We start from the raw sequence: 20,177 nt of genomic DNA on the forward strand, positions 1-20,177 counted from the left end.
ACTTTCAAACCGTGGGGCCTTTTGACCTGATTCTTTTTCTGGAATGCTCTAAATCGCAATAACATTCATCTGGCCAATTCACACCTTCTAGGTCACCAAAATGATGGCCAAATTGCATGCTCCTATTTTTTTGGGATTTTCTAACACACTGATAGTGGAACTGTGAGAGTTGGAACCTTTATTTGGCCCAAAAGGGTATCCAAAAATGAAAAGACATGAAACAGAAACTAAGTCTAAGTACATTTTTTTTGGTGACATAGGATTGCCCTTATACCTCTCGATGCTCCTTCATCAGACACCCAGGGTAGATTGAAAAGTGACCCTGCCACTTTATGGATGGTAGAGGAAATCCCAAATGGGAAAACTCAACTGCTAAAATCCAGGTTGAGTCCTCAATCGGCCATCCTTTCCACTTCACCAAATACTCTTCATACTGCCTATTTCTAGTACTCCTACCCACACGATGATCTAGAATGTCTTCTATGTCCTCCTTCTAAGAAGTAGGAATCGAACATGGCTCTAACACTAGCTCCTCAACTGCACCATCATCATGATACTCTGTTAAATCTGCAATGTTGAAAATGGGAGAAATGTGAATATCATCAGGCAGCTCCACCTCATATGCATTTCCTAAGTCATGTTTCTTCAAAATTTTGCAGGGGCCAAATTTCTTCATTTTCAGCTTGTTGTAAGTACTGGCTAGAAATCTTTCTTTTCGTAAGTGCACCATGACTAGATCCCCTACTTGGAATTCCTTATGTCTTCTCCTTTGATCAGCGCTAGCTTTATACTCTTGATTCATCTTGGTAATGTGTGCCTGAACCTCCTCATGTAGATGCTTGATATGTTCAACAAATTCTTCCGCTTCAGTACTTGTCCTCTCCCCTTGCTCTATATTTCTCAGCTCTGGTGCAGTCCATGGGCTACTCCCATATACAATTTGGAATGGTGATTTTCCAGTACTCCTATTTATAGAGTTATTATAAGCAAACTCTTCCTGTGGTAGAATCAAATCCAATCCCTTGGGCTTATCCCCAACTAAACACCTCAACAAATTGCCCAGACTTTTGTTTGGCCGCCAGTTTGTGGGTGATGCGTGGAACTAAATTTCAAGTTGGTTCTTAACTTTTTCCACAATGTCCTCCAGAAATACCCCACAAATTTAGTATCTCTGTCAGAAACTATGCTCCTCGAAAGACCATGTAGTCTTACCACCTCTTTGAAAAATAAGTCTGCAATATGGACAACATCATGAGTTTTGTGGCATGGAATGAAATGTGCCATTTTGGAGAACCTATTAACCACCACGAATACTAAGTCATTACCCCTTTGTGTCCTTGGCAATCCAAGAACAAAATCCATACTTATGTCTTCCCATGGCCTTGATGGAATAGGCAATGGCTGATATAGGCCAGTATTGTGACTAAACCCCTTGGCAACTTGACAAACCTGGCAACTCTGTACAAACTTCTTCACATCCTGTGAAATTTGAGGCCAAAAATAATGTTCTCTAAGAATGGCAATGGTCTTATCTCAACCAAAATGTCCTGCCATCACTCCACTGTGTTTCTCCTTAATCAGATTCTCCCTCATGGAACTCCTTGGAATGCACAATTGACTACCCTTGAACAACATGCCATCCTGAATCAAATAGTCTAACCACTTGGTTCTGTCTACAGCAACAGGTTCTTTACAAGCTTTCCATGCTTCATCAAAATCAGGATCCTCGGGGTATAAATTCTTCAGTTCATCAAACCCAACTACTTTAACTTGCATTACTATAAGCAACAACTATCTCCTACTTAGTGCATCTGCAACCCTGTTAGATTTTCCACTTCTATGCTTCAACACAAATGTATAACTCTGCAAGAACTCTAACCACTTCATATGCCTCTAATTCAATTTACCTTGACTATTTAGGTATTGTAATGCCTGATGATTAGTATACAAAACAAATTCCTTTGGCAATAAATAATGCCTCCATTTCTTTAAGGCCTGAACTATTGCATAGAACTCTTGATCATAAATAGAATACTTCTTCTTTGCATCATTCAATTTTTCACTAAAATATGCAATAGGCTTACCTTCTTGGCTTAATACAGCCCCAATAGCGCTACCACTAGCATCACAATCCACCTAGAAAACCTTTCTAAAATCTAGAAGTGCCAACACAGGTTGTTCTGTTACCTTCTTCTTCAGCAATTCAAAACTTCTTGCAGCTACTGCAGTCCATTTGATCTCTTTTCTATCCCCTCTTATTGTATCAATTAGGGGTGCACATATGACACTGAAATTCTTAATAAACTTCTTGTAAAAACTAACCAGACCATGAAATGATCTTACCTTAGTAGCAAACCTTGGAGTAGGCCATTCCAAGATGGCTTTTACCTTCTCTAGATCCATTTTGAGACCTTCAGGTGATATAACAAACCCCAAATAGACTAACTCCCTTTTTGCAAAAATACACTTCTTTAGATTAATTAATAGTTTCTCTTCCCTCAGCCTTTCAAGGACACTACGAATATGCAGTAAATGTTCTTCCAAAATCTTGTTGAAAATTAAGATATCATCCAAATAGACAATAACAAATTTTCCCAAGAACTTCTTAAGTACCTCATTCATGAGCTGCATGAAGGTGCTTGGGGCATTCGTCAATCCAAAGGGCATGACTAACCACTCATAAAGATCCTCCTTGGTCTTGAAGGTTGTTTTCCACTCATCTCCTTCTCGAATCCATATCTGGTGATAACCACTCTTGAGATCTATCTTTGTGAAGTACTGAGCTCCACTCAAGCAGTCCATAAGGTCATCCATCCTTGGCAAAGGAAACTGGTACTTGATGGTTATCCTATTTATAGCTCGAGAATATGTACACATCGTCCACTCTCCATCCTTCTTTGGTGCAAGTACTGTAGGTACTACACATGGACTCAGGCTCTCTCGAATCAAGCCCTTCCTCAACAGCTCTTGAACCTGTCTATTTAGCTCCTCTGTTTCAGTAGGAGTCATCCTATGAGCAGCCTTGTTAGGCAAACTAGCTCCTGAAATCAGATCTATCTGATGACTAATTTGCCTTATTGGTGGCAATCCATCTGGAACATTATCAGAGATAATATCTCCAAACTTCCCTAGTAAATCTAAAACTTCAAGTGGTATTTCACTACTACCTTCTTTATCTTTCCTAGGAATCAAAGCATAGCACATATGCTAATGTTTCATGCCATCTAAAAACTTCCTTCCATCAACAAGACAAATCCTAGCACTGCTACATACCTTTTCACCTTCCTTTTTCATGGGCTTCAATTTATGGCGAACTCCATCCTTTGTCAGAGAGTATGTGTTTGCATGTCCATCATGCACTGCATGTCTATCAAACTGCCATGGTCTACCCAACAATAGATGGCAAACATCAATCGAAATAACATCATAGAGAACTTCATCATGGTAACTTCCAATTTTGAATTTTACTAAACATTGTTCACTTACCAGGACCTTATGATCATCTTTTACCCAAGCAATCCGATAGGGATGGGGATGTTTCTCCCTCTTGAGCTTCATCTTAGAGACCATCTCTTCTGATACCAAGTTATCAGTGCTACCACCATCAATGATCACATCACAACATTTATCCTCACATCTGCATCTGGTACAGATCAAACTCCTCCATTGTCCTGGTTCAATCTCACCACTTAGTAGGACTCTTTCATTTACCAAGGTCTCTCCTCTTTATGCATCCTTTGAATGTGATGATTGTGCATCCTCATCCACATAAGCAACCCTAGCTTGGCCCTCAGCTCTACTATCTATCCTTCCTTGTTGTTGAGGGCATTCAAAGGCATGATGACCTTCTTCATTGCAATGGAAATAGGTACCATGAAAGCCTCCTCTTCCTTGTCCACGTCATCTACCTCTTCCTCTCTGGTTTCCAAAGTCTTGGTCACGGGAGCGGTTGAAACCCTCATTCCTCTGGTTCCTACTAGTACCCTCATCTTCATTTTTCTTTTGGGTTTCATTACAGCCTCCAGATGACCTACTACTTCCCCTTCCTCATTGGCTGCACCCTCTTTGTCTTCCTTCAAACCTTTTATTTAGCTTCTCTTCAACCCATAGGGCAAACTGGTATACCTCTTCAACGCTGGTCATTCTTACTAGACTTAATTCCTCCCAGATGCTAGGTCACAACCCACTGATATAACGAGCAACCTTCTCCTTATTTGCTTCTGCATGTCCCACTCTAATCAAGAGTTGGTAAAATTCCTCTATATATTCTTGGACTGATCTTCCTGCTTGCTTAAGCCCATGCATCTTCTTAAGAAAATCAAGCTCATAGTCCACAGGAATCAATTGCTTCTTCACTTTGTCCACCATGCGATCTCATCTTGTGATCTTCTCCTTTCCTCTTTTGTTTCTTTCCAATTGAACCTCTTGCCACCAGATTTTGGCATGGCCTTTCAGTTTGGCCTTTGCAAACTTAACCCTATCTGGGTCCCTCATATCCTCATACTCAAAGTATTCTTCCAGTTCATTGATCCAATCGATCAACTCATCTGGTTTCAGATTTCCTGAAAATACACCCACTTCAATTGTGGGTCTTTTCCCAAACTTAGTAATGGCCCTAAAAAGCCTTTCCTCTACATGTTTCAAAACTTCCCCATCAAATTCCCCTTCTGGTCCCATAACTTCTTCTTCATTTTCATCCTCACTGTTGTCACCTGCGGCAACATTTGCTCCTCTACGAAGCTCCTCTTGCAATGCCTGCACCTGCCTTTGGAGGGCTCTAACCTCCTTAGGATTAATAGCTCTGGCCCTTACACCATGCTCTCTTCGTGGAGGCATTTTCTTAACTCAAACCCACAACCACACAGTCCTAGAGCAAACTGCCTCACAGTCGGTGTTCTGTCTACACACTCAGGAAAACCAGCTCTGATACCACTTGATGGGGACACAACCCAAGAACAGAATGGACACAATAGAAAGGGAAAATTATATTAACTAAGAAAATAAGCTAGTACAAATAGTACAGGAAAATAAACTTCAAAACATGCCCTAAGGGCTTACAATAGCATAAATCTAGAGATAATTTCTCCTTCCAGTACCTCCTCTCAAACTCCACTTTGAACTGCCTTTTACAATACCAGAAATCTTCTTAAATAGACCCCGGAGGGTTGAGGACTAGGAGTACATTCTAGAAAGTGCTAGTAGGCATCCACCGACCAAATAGAAGGTTCCAGAAGCTGCATTGGAAGTCGGTGCAAATCTAGAAGAATCCAGAAATGGTAACTGAACTTTCGGGAGGCATAACTTTTGAACCGTAGCTCCGATTGATGAATCGTTTACATTTTTGGAAAACTCTTGAAGCGCTCTATAGCCCTATGGATGAGCTTCAATCATCCCCCATTTCTCAACCCTTTTCAAGGTCATTTAATTCCCCTAACTTGACTTTTAAGCATTCTTAGGAGGTCTCCAAAACTCGAAAAACTGTAATAACTTTCAAACCATGGGGCCTTTTGACCTGATTCTTTTTCTGGAACGCTCTAAATCACAATTACATTCATCTGTCCAATTCATACCTTCTAGGTCACCAAAATGATGGCCAAATTGCATGCTCCTATTTTTTCAAGATTTTCTAACACACTGATAGTGGAACTGTGAGAGATGGAACCTTTATTTGGCCCAAAAGGGTATCCAAAAATGAAAAGACATGAAATAGAAACTAAGTCTAAGTACATTTTTTTTGGTGACACGGGATTGCCCTTATACCTCTGGATGCTCCTACATCATGAAGATTTAGGCCTAAATACCTAGACAACAAATATGTAACATCTTTTGGAACTATGACTATTGAAAAAATTATAGAGAAGAAGAGTCATAACATTATGATGACTGATATTGCTTCATCTCTAAACTATGCCAAATTTGATGAAGTCAACGACTATGGAACTACTTATGAGATGTGGATCAAGCTAAAAGCCATCTATAGAGGAGATGATAATGTAAGAAGAGCTAAAGCTAAAAGTCTCAGAGGACAATTTGATCAAATAAAGATGAGAGAAGATGAGAACATTGCAAAGTACAATGTCAAAATCAAAGTCAATGTTTGTGCAATCAAAGCTTTAAGGAGAAAGATTGAAGATGAGATGGTGATAAGTAAGTTTATTATAACACTTCTTTCTATATATGTAGTTAGAGTATCAAAAATTCAAGAAATGAGATCAAATCCAAAGAATGATATAACATTAGATGCAATAGTTGGAAGGTTGACAACATTTGAGCTAGATAACCATAATAATTATGTTCCTAGTTCTAGAAATCTTGAGTTTGCATTTGAAGCCAAGTTGTCACTCAATAAGAAAGCTAAAATATTAAAATGCAAACAATCTAAAAGTGAAGAAGAAGATAGTTTTGATAGTGATCTTGAAGCCATTGAAGCATTGTTTGCAAGAAGGTATCCCAAAGGCAAAGGAAAATAAAAAGGCAAAATTCCTTTCATATATTTTTCTTGTGAAGAAGTTGGAAACATTACTACAAGGTGTCCAAATAGAGAAGACAAGGATGAAAAGAAACATAGTAAGTACAAGGGAAAGAAGGATTTTAGTAACTTCATGGAATACAAGCATAAAGGTAAGAAATCTTGTTTTATGGCTAAAGATTTAGAAAGTAATGAAGATGATGAAATTGTCTATATTGTTGTAAAATATGACTCTAATGATGAAGAAGATAAAATGGCTCTTATTTCTCATGTTAGCAAAAATGATACATGGATTATTGATAGTGGTTGCTCAAATCATATGACTAGTGACAAAAAAAAGTTTGAACATATGGAACACTATGATGGTGGAAGTGTAAGATTTGGGAAAAATGAACCATGTTTCATAAAGGGTAAAGGTTGTATCTCACTAACCAATGAACTTAGATGTGATAATTCTTATAGGGTTAAAGGACTAAAGCATAATCTAGTGAGTGTGGCACAATTAAATAACATTGGATTCAAGCTAGAATTCATGAATGGGAAGGCCAAGCTACTGGATAGAAAAGAAAATCTAGTTGGTTTTGGTAAACAAACAAAAGGTAACTTATTCTACCTAGATCTTAGCAAAAGTTCATATTTTATAGCTTATGCAAAATAAATCTGGTTTTTGCATAAAAGGTTATGTCATGTGAACTTTGGTAATCTAATCAAGATAAGCGAAAAAATACAAGAGTGAGAGGTGTTCCTAGTTTGAGGAAACCTGATATGGGCCTATGCAAAAAATGTCAAATTGGTAAGATGGGCAAGACAAGTTTCAAAAGCAAGAACTATCATTCTGAAGAAGTCTTGGAGATGGCTTATACAAGCCTATGTGGACCTATTGAAATTGAAAGCTATAGTGCAGATAAGTATTTTATTCTTTTGTTGATGATTACTCTAGAATGATGACTATAATGTATCTAAAAGATAAGTTTGAAGCATTTCAAAAGTTTTAGTGGTATCTAACAAGAGTAGAGAAGGAAACTAGAAAGAAGCTGAAGTGTTTGAGGATAGATAAAGGTACTAAATTTATTTCTAATGAATTCAATGCATTCTACACTAAAAGAGGAATCAAAAGACAAGTATCAACCCCTGGTACACGTTAGCAGAATGGTATAGCTAAAAGAAGAAATAGATCCATCATGGATTGTGAAAGAACTTTGATGATAGAAAAGAATGTTACAATCAAATACTAGAAGGAAGCAATTAGTATTGCAGTGCATACCTTGAACAAAGTACACTTGAAGAAAGACTCAAATCAAATTCCTTATGAACTATGGTATGGCGACAAACCTAACGTAAGTGACTTGAAAGTATTTGGTAGAAAATGTTATAGCTTGAAGGAATCTAGGAAAGGTAAATTTGATGTCAAAGGTGATGAAGGCATAATCTTAGGATATTCCTATAGAAGTAAGGCATACAAATGTTTGAATTTGTTTACTCATAAAATCATAGAAAGTGCACATGTGAGAATTGATGAGTTTGCAAAAAAGAGTGAAGAAGAGAGCAACAAAGAACCCGAAGAATACAAAAATTTTATTTACTATTAACCTGATACATTTCCAAATATAATTAGAAGTCAATAGAAATTATCTCCCAAGTCTCCAAAATCTCTAGAAGTCACTAAGTTGCAACCAGTGAAACCTAACTCATAGTCTGAAGGACCAAAGTCTTAATCAAAGGCTACTGAGTTGCAACTAGTGAAAACTAAGTCTGAAGGACCTAAGTCACAGACAACAGGACTCGAGATTGATACAAAAGATAATGGTGATGCAAGTGGAACAAGTTCTAAATCCAAAGTACCTATGCTAGCAAGATATGTCAGAAAGCACTATGTACCTGATTAGATCATTAGAGACAAGTTAGATGGTACAATAACAAGAAACAAATTGAAAGGTACATGTTTTCTTATTGAATTTGAACCTAGATCAGTTAAAGATACTTTGGATAATGAAAGTTGGATTGAAGCAATGAATGAAGAGATAGAACAAAAAGAAAGGAATAAGACCTAGACTCTTGTTCCTAGACCCAAGGATAAGAATATAATTGACACAAAATGGGTTTTCAAAAATAAGTTGAATGAAGATAGAGAAGTTTTTAGAAATAAAGAAAGGTTAGTATGTAAAGGTTATTCTCAAGAAGAAGTTATTGATTGTGGTCAAACTTTTGCTCCTATTGCAAGATTAAAAGGTGTTAGGGCCTTACTTTCTTGTGTTGTACATAAAGGATTTAAAGTTTATCAAATGGATGTGAAATCTGCATTCTTGAATAGAATTCTTAAAGAGGAAATTTACATAGAACAATCTAAATGTTTTGTAGATCCTAGCAAAAGGGATATGGCTTGTAAACTAAATAAAGCATTGTATGGACCTAAGAAAGCTTTTAGAGCTTGGTATGAAAGTCTTTGTAATTATTTAACAAAGATTGGCTTTCAAAGGATAGGTGATAACAACAACATATATATCAAAGAAGGACCAGACAAGAAGATTATGTTGGCAAAAATCTTTGTGGATGACACATTGTTTACTAAAAATGATGAGTTATGCAAATCTTTTAAAGAGGAAATGAATAAAGAATTTGAGATGTCCATGTTTGGATAGATAAAATTCTTTGTTGGATTACAGATTCAATAGAAGAAAGATGGTATCTTTATTACTCAATCTAAGTATATCAAGGAGATACTAAAGAAATTTGGAATGAAACATTCAAGACTAGTTGGAACAACTATATCTACTGGACATAATCTTTCCAAGAATGATGATTCCAAAGAAGTAGATCAGATTACATACAGACCAATGATTGGAAATTGTAATATGTAGTGGATAGAAGACTTGATATTGCATTAGTAGTTGGTATGGTGGAAAGATTCTCATCAAATCCTAAAGAAAATTATATGATGGCAATCAAGAGAATCATGAGGTATCTGAAGGGTACTGAAGACTATGGATTATGGTAGAAGAAAGGAGGCAATCTAGATTTAAAATCCTTCACAGATGTTGATTGGGTAGGAAGTGTTGATGAAAGGAAGAGCACCACTAGTAGAGCATTCTTTCTTGGTAAAAGATTAGTGTCTTGGACAAGTAAGAAGAAGAACTACATTTTTCAATCTATAGCAGAGGCATAGTATGTTGTAGAGTAGTTAATTATTCTAATGTTGTTTAGTTCTAGCAACTATTGGCAGGTATGAAGGTAGAGATCAAGGATCTAGTGGTTATCTTCTATGATAACATTAGTGCAATTAATATATCAAAGAATCCTATGATGCATACCAAGACCAAGCACATTGCTATTAAATATTTTTTCTTGAGAGAACTGGTGCAAGATAAAGAGCTAAGATTGGAATATGTAAATACTAAAGAACAAATTCTAGACATATTCAATAAGCCATTACCTAAGCATGAATTTTTGTATCTAATAGGTAAATTAGGTGTTATTACTGTATATGTGAAAATGCGGCCTATGCTAACACACACACTTCAACACGGTCTTTATTTGCGGATTCATCTCAGAATGAACATTGGATTGTTCATCCAAAATTAGCCTACAAGGCGACCTATTGCCTTCTATCTAAAGGGATTTTGCCTGTTAATATCTTTAGGATCAAGGTGCAGGCAACCAGACCCTCTAAGAATGAAGGATTTGACAATGAAATTAAGCTAAGAATGAGTATATAGATTAATCTAAAATGAAAGATGCAATGTAATATAAGAACAAATAAAGCAAACTAGATTAAGCATATGCATGATTAAACTAAAATGAGATTAAACTAAGAATGAGAATGTATGCAAGAAATGTAAGCAAATATGAGCATGAATTTCAATAGCAATTCGATAGCAAATCAATTCATCCTCCCTGAAATGAAGAGAGGAGGGTCTCTTAAATAGACTCTCCTAAAATCCATCAATGGTTGAGATCGATTCAGATCAACGGTCAGGATTAAAGATGAGGTTCAATTATTTAATTAAACAAAAGTGTCTCTAAACAATTAAAGATTATTTAATTAAATAGAAAAAGTAATTATGAGAGCATATCTCATTTTATTAAATTAAATATCTCAACAAAATCTCTCTTCAGTTCAAAAAGGGAAATTTCCAGTTCACTATTGATCAAAAATGAGTTAACTATTTTAATTTGAGTAGAAAAAGGAGTTAACTGATTTAACTCATTTTTGATCAATAGTGAACTGGAAATTTCCCTTTTTGAACTGAAGAGAGATTTTGTTGAGATATTTAATTTAATAAAATGAGATATGCTCTCATAATTACTTTTTCTATTTAATTAAATAATCTTTAATTGTTTAGAGACACTTTTGTTTAATTAAATAACTTCATTTAATTAATTAGGAATGGCTTCCCATTTAATTAAATAACTTTGTTTAATTATTTAGAAGTCAGTACTCCATTTAATTAAATAATTTCTTTGAATTAATTAGAAATACCTTTCTCATTTAATTAAATAATTACATTTAATTAATTAAGATAGGCATATTTATTAAATTAAATAAATTTAATTCCATAGTACATTAGCCTTAGGATATAATTTAATTTAATTAAAGTATAAATACTTAATAATTAAATTAAATATTAATCAAGTAGGTTTAATGCGACTAATATGAGTACGTACTATAGGAATTAAATAAGAAATATGATGAATGCAGATTAGGGTTTTTTTGCATCTGACAATTAAGTCAAGTAGCGAATAGTAGAATGAGAATTGCCTATTAGAATAGGGCTTTGGGATTGATCAGAAATAGACCAGAATTAGTATAATGGCAATGAGCCAATTTTGGGGCATTACATTTTGACCCTCTTTAAATGAATGTGCAAGCAACATGTTCAATTCAAAGAAAATTAGAAAGCATGATGCAAAGATGAGATTGGTTCCAAAGGTGATGATACAGAGACCAATTGATAAGCTTTTTAAGGACCATCTCTAGAATAGAGCTTAATCCTAAGGAATCCAAGCAGAGTACTTAGATACCTAAGATCGATAGCATTTAAAAGACTACCTCCAGAACGAAGCGTAATCTTTAAGGATCCAGACAAAACGCATAGATACCTAAAATTGATAAGCATTTAAAAGGTTTCTTCAGAACAAAGTTTAACCTTTAAGGATCCAGATAGAACACTTGGATACCCGAGAGTGATAAAGCATTTAGAAGACTATCTCCAGAACAGAGCTTAATCTTCAAGGATCCAGATAGAACACCTAGATACCTAGAATTGAAAGCATTTAGAAGATTATCTCCAGCACGAAGCTTAACCTTCAAGGATCTAGATAGAACACCTAGATACCCAAAATTGATAAAAGAAAGATAACAAGGTTCAATCATGAGTTGTAGAATCATCCTCAGAATGAAGCTTGATCCTCAGGAGAAGGTGTTTAGACTATCCCAATACCTCTCTATCAAACTTTGAGAAGAGTTGTTATAAGGTTGATCAAATGATGAAAAGATAAGATAGATGGAAGAGATGCCAGATAGAAGGGAACAATATGCCCCAAGTGAGTAGGACATAAGATGGGAACTAGATGCCCTGAGCAATAAGTATTTAATGATGTAATCATCCTGCCCCCTCGGGAGTGAAATCGAAAGATGACACACCAAAAATATGATTGAAGCAGTACACCATGAGATATAGAAGAAATTTGAGATTCAACAGAAGCTAGAAAAGATCAGAACGATCTAAAGAAAATTTAGGGTTGATTTGAAATGATTGCAAAGTCGCAAAAAACCAAGTTTGACCAAAAGTTGACCAGATTCAGCCACAGTTGACTTCAGTTGACTATTTTCAAAATGAATTTTGAAAATATGGAGAATTTAAAGTTGAAAGGATTCCAAGAATCATAAAGTATCAGAAAGATTTGGGCTACCCAAGCGTTCGATCACGTCGGTCCCCAAAATTTTAAAATGCATTTTTTAGGCTCTTAGGTGTGTCAGATTTTAAATTTGATCCTGAAAATGGATCCAGAACAGTCCAATTAGCCAGGGGTGCGATTTTTGCGCAAATCCGAGCACTTTGAAAATTTTGGTCAACACCTATATAAGGGCTCGAAGGTTCATTTTCAATTCATTTGTGCTTTTGTCTTGTAGTGATTTTGAGCTTTGATAGAGACATGGCAGTGAACCTCAGATATCATCGTTTTGAGTGCTCCAGATGACACAACCGGCCAGCAGACTACGGACCATCGATGAGTCGTCGATTTCCCATCTTCGTACTTTCATTTTCATGCATTTCGAGTTCATTTATGCACGTTTTTAGCATGTTTTAGGTTTGTGAAATCTTTCTTCGTGCAAGACTAGTCTCTTCTCATGCAAAGATCTTCTTTCTTCATGCGAAGAAATAGGATGCGCTATTTCTTCGCGCGAGGCCGGAGGATCTTCGCATGGGGCAATTTTGGTTTCGCACGAAGGTAGAGATTTTTCGCATGAGGCAATTCGTGTTTCACGCGAGAACCTCTTTTCTTTTGCGAGAAGATCTATCTTCGCACAAGGAGATCTTTTTTCGCATGAAGGCTAGATTCTTCGCGTGAAGAAAGAACTATTTCATGCAAAACTGTATGTCTTCACGCAAGATTTCATGAATCTCACGCAAAATTTTGTGCCAATTTCATGATTTTCACATTTAGAAAATGCATTTCATTTCGTTTTGATACGTCGTTTCGACTTGATACTGATCATTTGTTTGTCATTTTTTTTGTTGTGCGTGCAGGAGGTTTTTGGATATGTGTTGTTTAGATCTCATTATCCACCGTATGGAGATTTATTGCGGAGTTTGGATGATGCAGATTGGGCACACATTGCCCGATTTGGTTTGTCTTCACTATGCCGGATTCCAGTCGTGATGGTGAATCACGGCCTTCTGATTACATTGGTAAAGCGTTTCCATTCGGAGATGAACACATTTCATTTGCCAATGGGTGAGATGACGATTACCCCGAAGGATATTTGGAGGATACTGAGGATCCCATTTCACAGTGCCCAAGTCATCTATGATATGGTGCCTCGATTAGGGACAGAGGCACTTTCCATTGTATTTAGGAGAGAGCTACCGAGAGGCAGAGCCATCAGCTGGGATGAGCTGATGCATACTTATGGACCCACACATAGGTTGGCATTCATGCTGGGTATTTTCTTGAGTTGCTTCCTATGTCTTGACAGGGGACAGCATGGATTGGAGTTTGGATGGGGTTTCATGCTCCGTAGGATGGTTGAGGCACCTGAGATCTTTGAGTGGGGTCAGTGCATGTTGGCCCATCTTTTTCATGAGATGCATGAGGTCATCTTCCATGAGAAGAAGACCATGGCAGCGGGTGTGTATGTGCTATAGATCTACGCTTGGGAGCATCTCCCTGTATGTAGGCCAATTTTTGAGGATTCTTGGGAGCCCATGGAGCCCTACATTTGTAGATATCGAGGGCATATTACCCAGGCCCACCTGGGTAAGATTGAGCATTGGCAGACACATCTCGATGACCTAGTGTCTGTTATATGGTGACCTTGGAGAGAGACAGAGGACTAGGATGATGCCCCAAGAGAGCTACCCTAGATGTTTAGTTCTCGACCACTGGCAGGCAGGACGACAACCGTTATAGAGAGATTCATGATCTCATGAGTGTGGCGGCAGTATGGCCGACCACAGGAAATTTTAGCTTAGTACTATGCCTATGCTAGGGTACAGAGAGATATTGAGCGGGGATGGCCTCCACAGATGGATCCAGGATGATCCATGATAGATATCTGCAGTTTGGCTGTTGTTCAATGGGACTACCTGCCAGAGGTAGTAGACCCAGGGATGATGCCTGTATATTAGGCATTTTTGATGAGCCATCCATTCCCACGCTTCACAGATCCACTAGGGATGGCAGGGGAGGTACAGGGGCAAGGACAGGTGCCCCAGCAGCAGTAGGCATAGCCACAGGTGCCACCACAGGTCTAGCATGGGGTACAGTAGATACCTATTCCTCCACATCAGATGGGATCAGACCCAGGTGCTGGGGGTAGTGGGGCAGGACATAGTCGACAGAGGAGGCAGAGGACAGAGGAGCAAGCCCCTCAACAGGAGGTCCCACAGCAGCAGGTGCCTCCGTAGGCATAGGTACCTCCACAAGAGATGGTTGATGAGGATATGCTAGATTAGCTGGCAAGTGGGGTATAGGATGCAGTACAGTGGTACCGAGAGCAGGGTCGTGCAGCCTCCCGACAGTTGGGAGAGTTGTAGATTGCATTGGCAGTCAGGGATGCACAACTGGTAGAGCAACAGTGAGAGACAAATCATCAGAGAGAGAGCGCAGAGGCTGTAGAGCATAGGCTGGAGCTGGTACAGGATGAGATCCGCTTCCAGTCTGCTCAAGCTACATACACCAGCACTGTACCTGATGAGACATTGCAGGCGTAGTGATTCTCTCAGTATGCATGAGAGTCTGGAGGTGCACAACCTCCTGTCAAGCCAAATATGCCACCACCGCCTTCGTCGATGACTGTCCCTGCTCCTCCTAGAGGTGAGAGTTTGGGATAGAGTTAGATGCTCTGTGCTTGATTTTTTGATTTTGAGCCCTGGCTATGTATCGATTGGTGTGCCAGCACCACATGTATCATTTTTTGATTGATTGTGCTTGAGTAGCACCCATTTTTGTTCTGACCCATTCTTTGATATATATATATGAGATTTTGAGCCGAGTATTCCTGTGTACATGTCATTGTCTATTTTTGTTTTTCTTTGATGTCCATGAGATGTATGTTGTATTTAGATAGAACGCATATGTATGAACTGACATCTGACATGGTGTTGTGTGTTTTTGTTTGACAGTCATAGGTATTCCATTGAGGAGCGAGAATCGATGAACCAAACGCTTGTGCAGCCATGGAGGAATCTGATGCATGTGGAGTATGAATAGGATTACCATTGAATCGTGTGCTAATGCAAATAAAGTATGCAAGACTATGTTAAATGCAACCCTAGGTCTAGTTACCAAGCCTCGATGATTTATCATCATTGGATATAAAATAAAGCTCGTATGTTATAGAATTTCCACTAACATTGCAATCATGAAAATATGAATATAACATATCTTGTTGGGATGTCGGGATTAAATGTAAGCATTCGAGGCACAAGAAGCTAGAATGACCAGAATATTTTTACCTTTTAATGTAGCAAGTTAACATAAGCATCAAAGTATGAACGCTAGGATGACCTGAATGTTGCTTGCATGATAGGCACACCAAACACACGGGAGATTCTTCTTATACTAAGTATTCAGTATTCATTCTGTCTGCAATGACCCTTGCGTTCGTAACTTGAGACAGAAATGTGCTAGATATACTCGGAGTGACCCGTACGTTCACTTAATAGGATGAGTATCAATATGCACTATAGCATGAAGAGTTCACTCCAACAAACAAGGAGAAGAACCAATGTCATTGACGTATCTGTATAAAAGGAGTCAAGGTACACATGGCCATCCAATACGAGATGGAGGCTCTTATAGTGGACACCCCTCTTATAGGAATAGATCAACTTATTAGAAGTAAACTGCAAACAAAAAGCAAAGAAAAAGATCATGCCCCCAGTCATTACTTCTCTAGTCAGAGATGACATCATCGAGTTACTCGTGGAGATATGATAAAGCAAAACAGAGCAAACAAAGAAAATGCTCAGCATATCTAAACAAGTATATCATTTTTTTTTTTGAGTTCAATGTTTTCGGGATCGATGTCAAGTGTCAATGTCCAAAACATGTAAGAAAGAAATCTCTTTAGTAGGGTGACAAAAGTAGGCAAACACAGTCAGAATGACTGGTGACTAAGGTCAAAGAGGAATCTTCATGATGAAGAACCTAAGAAGGACTAAGCAACAGTAGACAGACAGATTCAGGACGATTGGTGACTGATGCAAAAGAGATCTTCCATAAAGGAATCTTGAGACATGACCCAAGCAACGATAGGCAGACACAGCTGAAATAACTAGTGACCGTTGCTAAAAGAGATTCTATGAGGAAAATCTCAAAAAGAGTGACACTGGCAACAGTAGGCAGACGTAGTCAGAACAACTAGTGACTGTCATGAAGGAGATTCTATGAGGAGAATCTCAAAAAGAGTGACACTGGTGATAGTAGGCAGACGCAGTCAGAATGATTGGTGACTGTCACAAAGGAGATTCTATAAGGAGAATCTCGAAAAGAGTAACTCTGGCGACAGTAGGCAGACACAGTCAGAACGACTGGTGACTGTCACGAAGGAGATTCTATGAGGAGAATCTCGAAAAGAGTGACAATAGTGACAGTAGGCAGATGCAGTCAGAATCATTGGTGACTGTCACGAAGGAGATTCTATGAGGAGAATCTCAAAAAGAGTGACACTGGCGATAGTAGGCAGACGCAGTCAGAACGATTGGTGACTGTCATGAAGGAGATTCTCTGAGGAGAATTTTGAAAAGAGTGACACTAGCGACAGTAGGAAGACGTAGTCAGAACGACTGGTGACTATCACGAAGGACATTCTATGAGGAGAATCTCAAAAAAAAGTGACACTAAGGGGGGAATGCCCCCGAGCTATGACAAGACTCAATCCATGGATACATGAGCAGGAAGCAGAAAAGCAAAGGCATGAAAGTGACTGTATAAAATAGCTAGAAGATGCGCTGCAAGATGGAGCATTGGGAACAAGAGGCGCCTGTTTACCAGGTTTTCACCTTCGTGGCAAGTTTTTTTCTTTTTTTTGCTACCATGATGCCTGTTTCAAAGTTTTCACCAATGGCACTTTTCTTGTTTTTCAATTTTTTTTTGTATTTTTCTCTTTTTGATTTTTTTTTTTTTTTTTTTTTTTTTGGAATTTTTGAGATTTTTCAATTTTTTTGGTGTTATGAAGGCACCTATTGCTAGGTTTTCACCAGGGTAACAAATTTATTTTTTTAGGAATTTTTATGATTTTTAGGATTTTTTTTCAGGACATTTAGATATGTACAGAGAGCTTGCTTAGATTGAATCAACTATAAAACCGCTTCAGGTGGAGAGTGTTCATAGGCTCTTTAAGCACATCTCCTTCGGTTGTGGAAAGTTGGTAGGTGCCAAATCCATATACTACAGTAATGATGTAAGGACCTAGCCAGTTTGGTTCAAACTTTCCCTTTTGCATTCATTCTTGTTGATTCTTAGGATTCTCTCTCAGGATGAGATCACCCAGCTGGAAGTCACGTGGCCTAATTCCCCTATTGTAGCTTCGTGCCATTCTTTGTTGATATGCTCGTAGATGATCACAGGCCACTTGTCGTCATTCATCCAACAACACAAGCTCTTGAAGCTGGGCTATCCTATAGTCATCATCTGTGATAAGACCTTTCATAGAGATTCTCAAGGTAGGAATCTCGACCTCTATCAGAAGCACAACATCTGCCCCATATACCAACACAAAATGAGTCATGCCCGTTGGAGTTCTAATGCTTGTCCTATATGCCCACAGGGCTGGATTGATCTGGAGATTCCAGTCTTTCCCTGACTTACTGACTGTTCGATGAAGAATTTTGAGGATCCCCTTATTGGATGCCTCAACTTGGCCATTACCCTAGGGGTAATAAATGGAAGACCAATGTTGTGTAATCTTGAATTTCTTGCACAGTTCCTTAAGGTCTTTATTTTTGAACTGTCCTCCATTGTTAGTAATGATTGAGGACGGTATACCATATCTATAGATGATGTAGTTTGTGATAAAAAGTGCTACAGTTTTTCCATCAGCAATTGTGAGAGGGACTGCCTCTACCCATTTCGTGAAATAATCTGTAGCAGTGATAATGAACTTATGTCCATTAGAAGAGGTTGGGTGAATCTGTTCCACCAAGTCAAAGGCCCATTGTTGAAATGGCCATGTTGTAGTAGAGGGAATCAACTCTCTAGCTGGAGCGTGAATGATATTTTCGTGTAGCTGACACTATTTTCTGGACCTAGCATATTTAATAGCTTCTTGATCCATTTTAAGCTAGTAGTAACCAGCATGAAGGAGTTTGCGAGCTAGTGTTAGGCCATTGGAATGAGATCCGCAAATGCCTTCGTGAACGTCAATTAGTGCATTTTTGGACTCATCAGGTTCTAAACACCTAAGGAGTGTTCCGTCGAGACCTCTCCTATACAGATCGTCAGCAATAATGACATAATGTGAAGCATTATAGATTAGGTAACGTTTCTCATTCCGAGTCAGACCTTCCAGAATGGTTTGATTACGAAGGTAGGAATAGATGTGATGGTAGCGAGATGATTCTTGTCCTATAATAGAACAGATCATCTTGGAATCAGGCGTGTCATATGCTGGGTAGTGTAACACTTCCACCAAGAACTCGTGTCGTAGATCATTTTCTAGCATTTGGAGAAGGGAGGCCAGAGTGGCCATGGTGTCAGCTGCTTTATTATCTGCATATGGAACTTGTTGGAAGGTGATGTGTGCAAAATATTTTTTCAATTCATCAACCATGTGTTTGTAAGGAATTAGTTTTTCATCCTTTGTTTGATACACATCATTTACTTGGTTGATGACAAGCTGAGAGTCACCGAAGATATCCAACTGATCTACTCTCCATTTAGCTGCAATTTTCATACCATTGATTAAAGCTTCATATTCAGCAATGTTATTTGTACAAGGAAACATAATCTTGTATGCTTTGGGCAATGAGTATCTCTGTGGTGTGATGAAAAGTAATCCAGCACCTGATCCTTATTGTGTGAAGGATCCATCGAAGAACATAACCTATGTATGATGAGTGAGTGTTAGAATTGACTCATCTAGAAAATAAATGTTTATTGGTAGAAGACTCTGTATGGGTGCCTCGGCCAACTGGTTTGCAATTGCCTGTCCCTTTATAGCTTTGCGTTCAACATATTGGATGTCAAACTCACATAGTATCATGACCCATTTAGCCAATCTTACTATGAGAGCTGCCTTACTGAGCAAATACTTTAATGGATTTATTTTAGCCACAAGCCATGTAGTGTGGGCAAGCATGTAGTGTCTCAACTTTTGGGAAGCAAAGACAACTGCCAAGAAAGCTTTCTCAATAATGCCATAATTTTTCTCATAAGAGACCAATGTTTGGCTCAAGTAATAAATAGCTCTTTCTTTGTTGTCGTTATCTTCCTGAGCCAATAGGATCCCCAAAGATGTTTCAGTGGCTGAAATATATAAAAGAAAAGGCTTCCCATGCATAGGAGGCATCAGGATTGGTGGATTGACAAGATATTGTTTAATCTGTGTTAAGCTTTGCTCACAATCCTTGCTCGAATTGAATTTCACACCCTTATGTAAGGTCTTTTTGAAGGGTTGTGATTTATCCGCCAATTGTGAAATAAACCTATGAATAGATTGAAGCCTTCCCTGTAGTCCTCTCATCTGACTAATGTTTCAAGGTGGAGGCATGTCCATTATTGCTTGTACTTTTTTTGGATCTACTTCAATTCCCTTTGCAGAAATAATATATCCTAACAATTTTCCTGATGTAACACCAAATGTGCATTTCTTAGGATTGAGCCGAAGACTAAACTTTTCCATGCGATCTAGGATTGGTCCCAAATCTTGCAAATGAGTATTGCGTTTAGTGCTTTTGACCAAGGTATCATCAACATAGTCCTCCATAGTTTTATGCATCATGTCATGGAAAATTTTAGTAACAGTCCGCTGATATGTAGCTCC

Source organism: Cupressus sempervirens, chromosome 5, assembly GCF_028749045.1.
Source record: "Cupressus sempervirens isolate cs-2001-9-10 chromosome 5, ASM2874904v1, whole genome shotgun sequence".
NCBI lineage: Eukaryota > Viridiplantae > Streptophyta > Pinopsida > Cupressales > Cupressaceae > Cupressus > Cupressus sempervirens.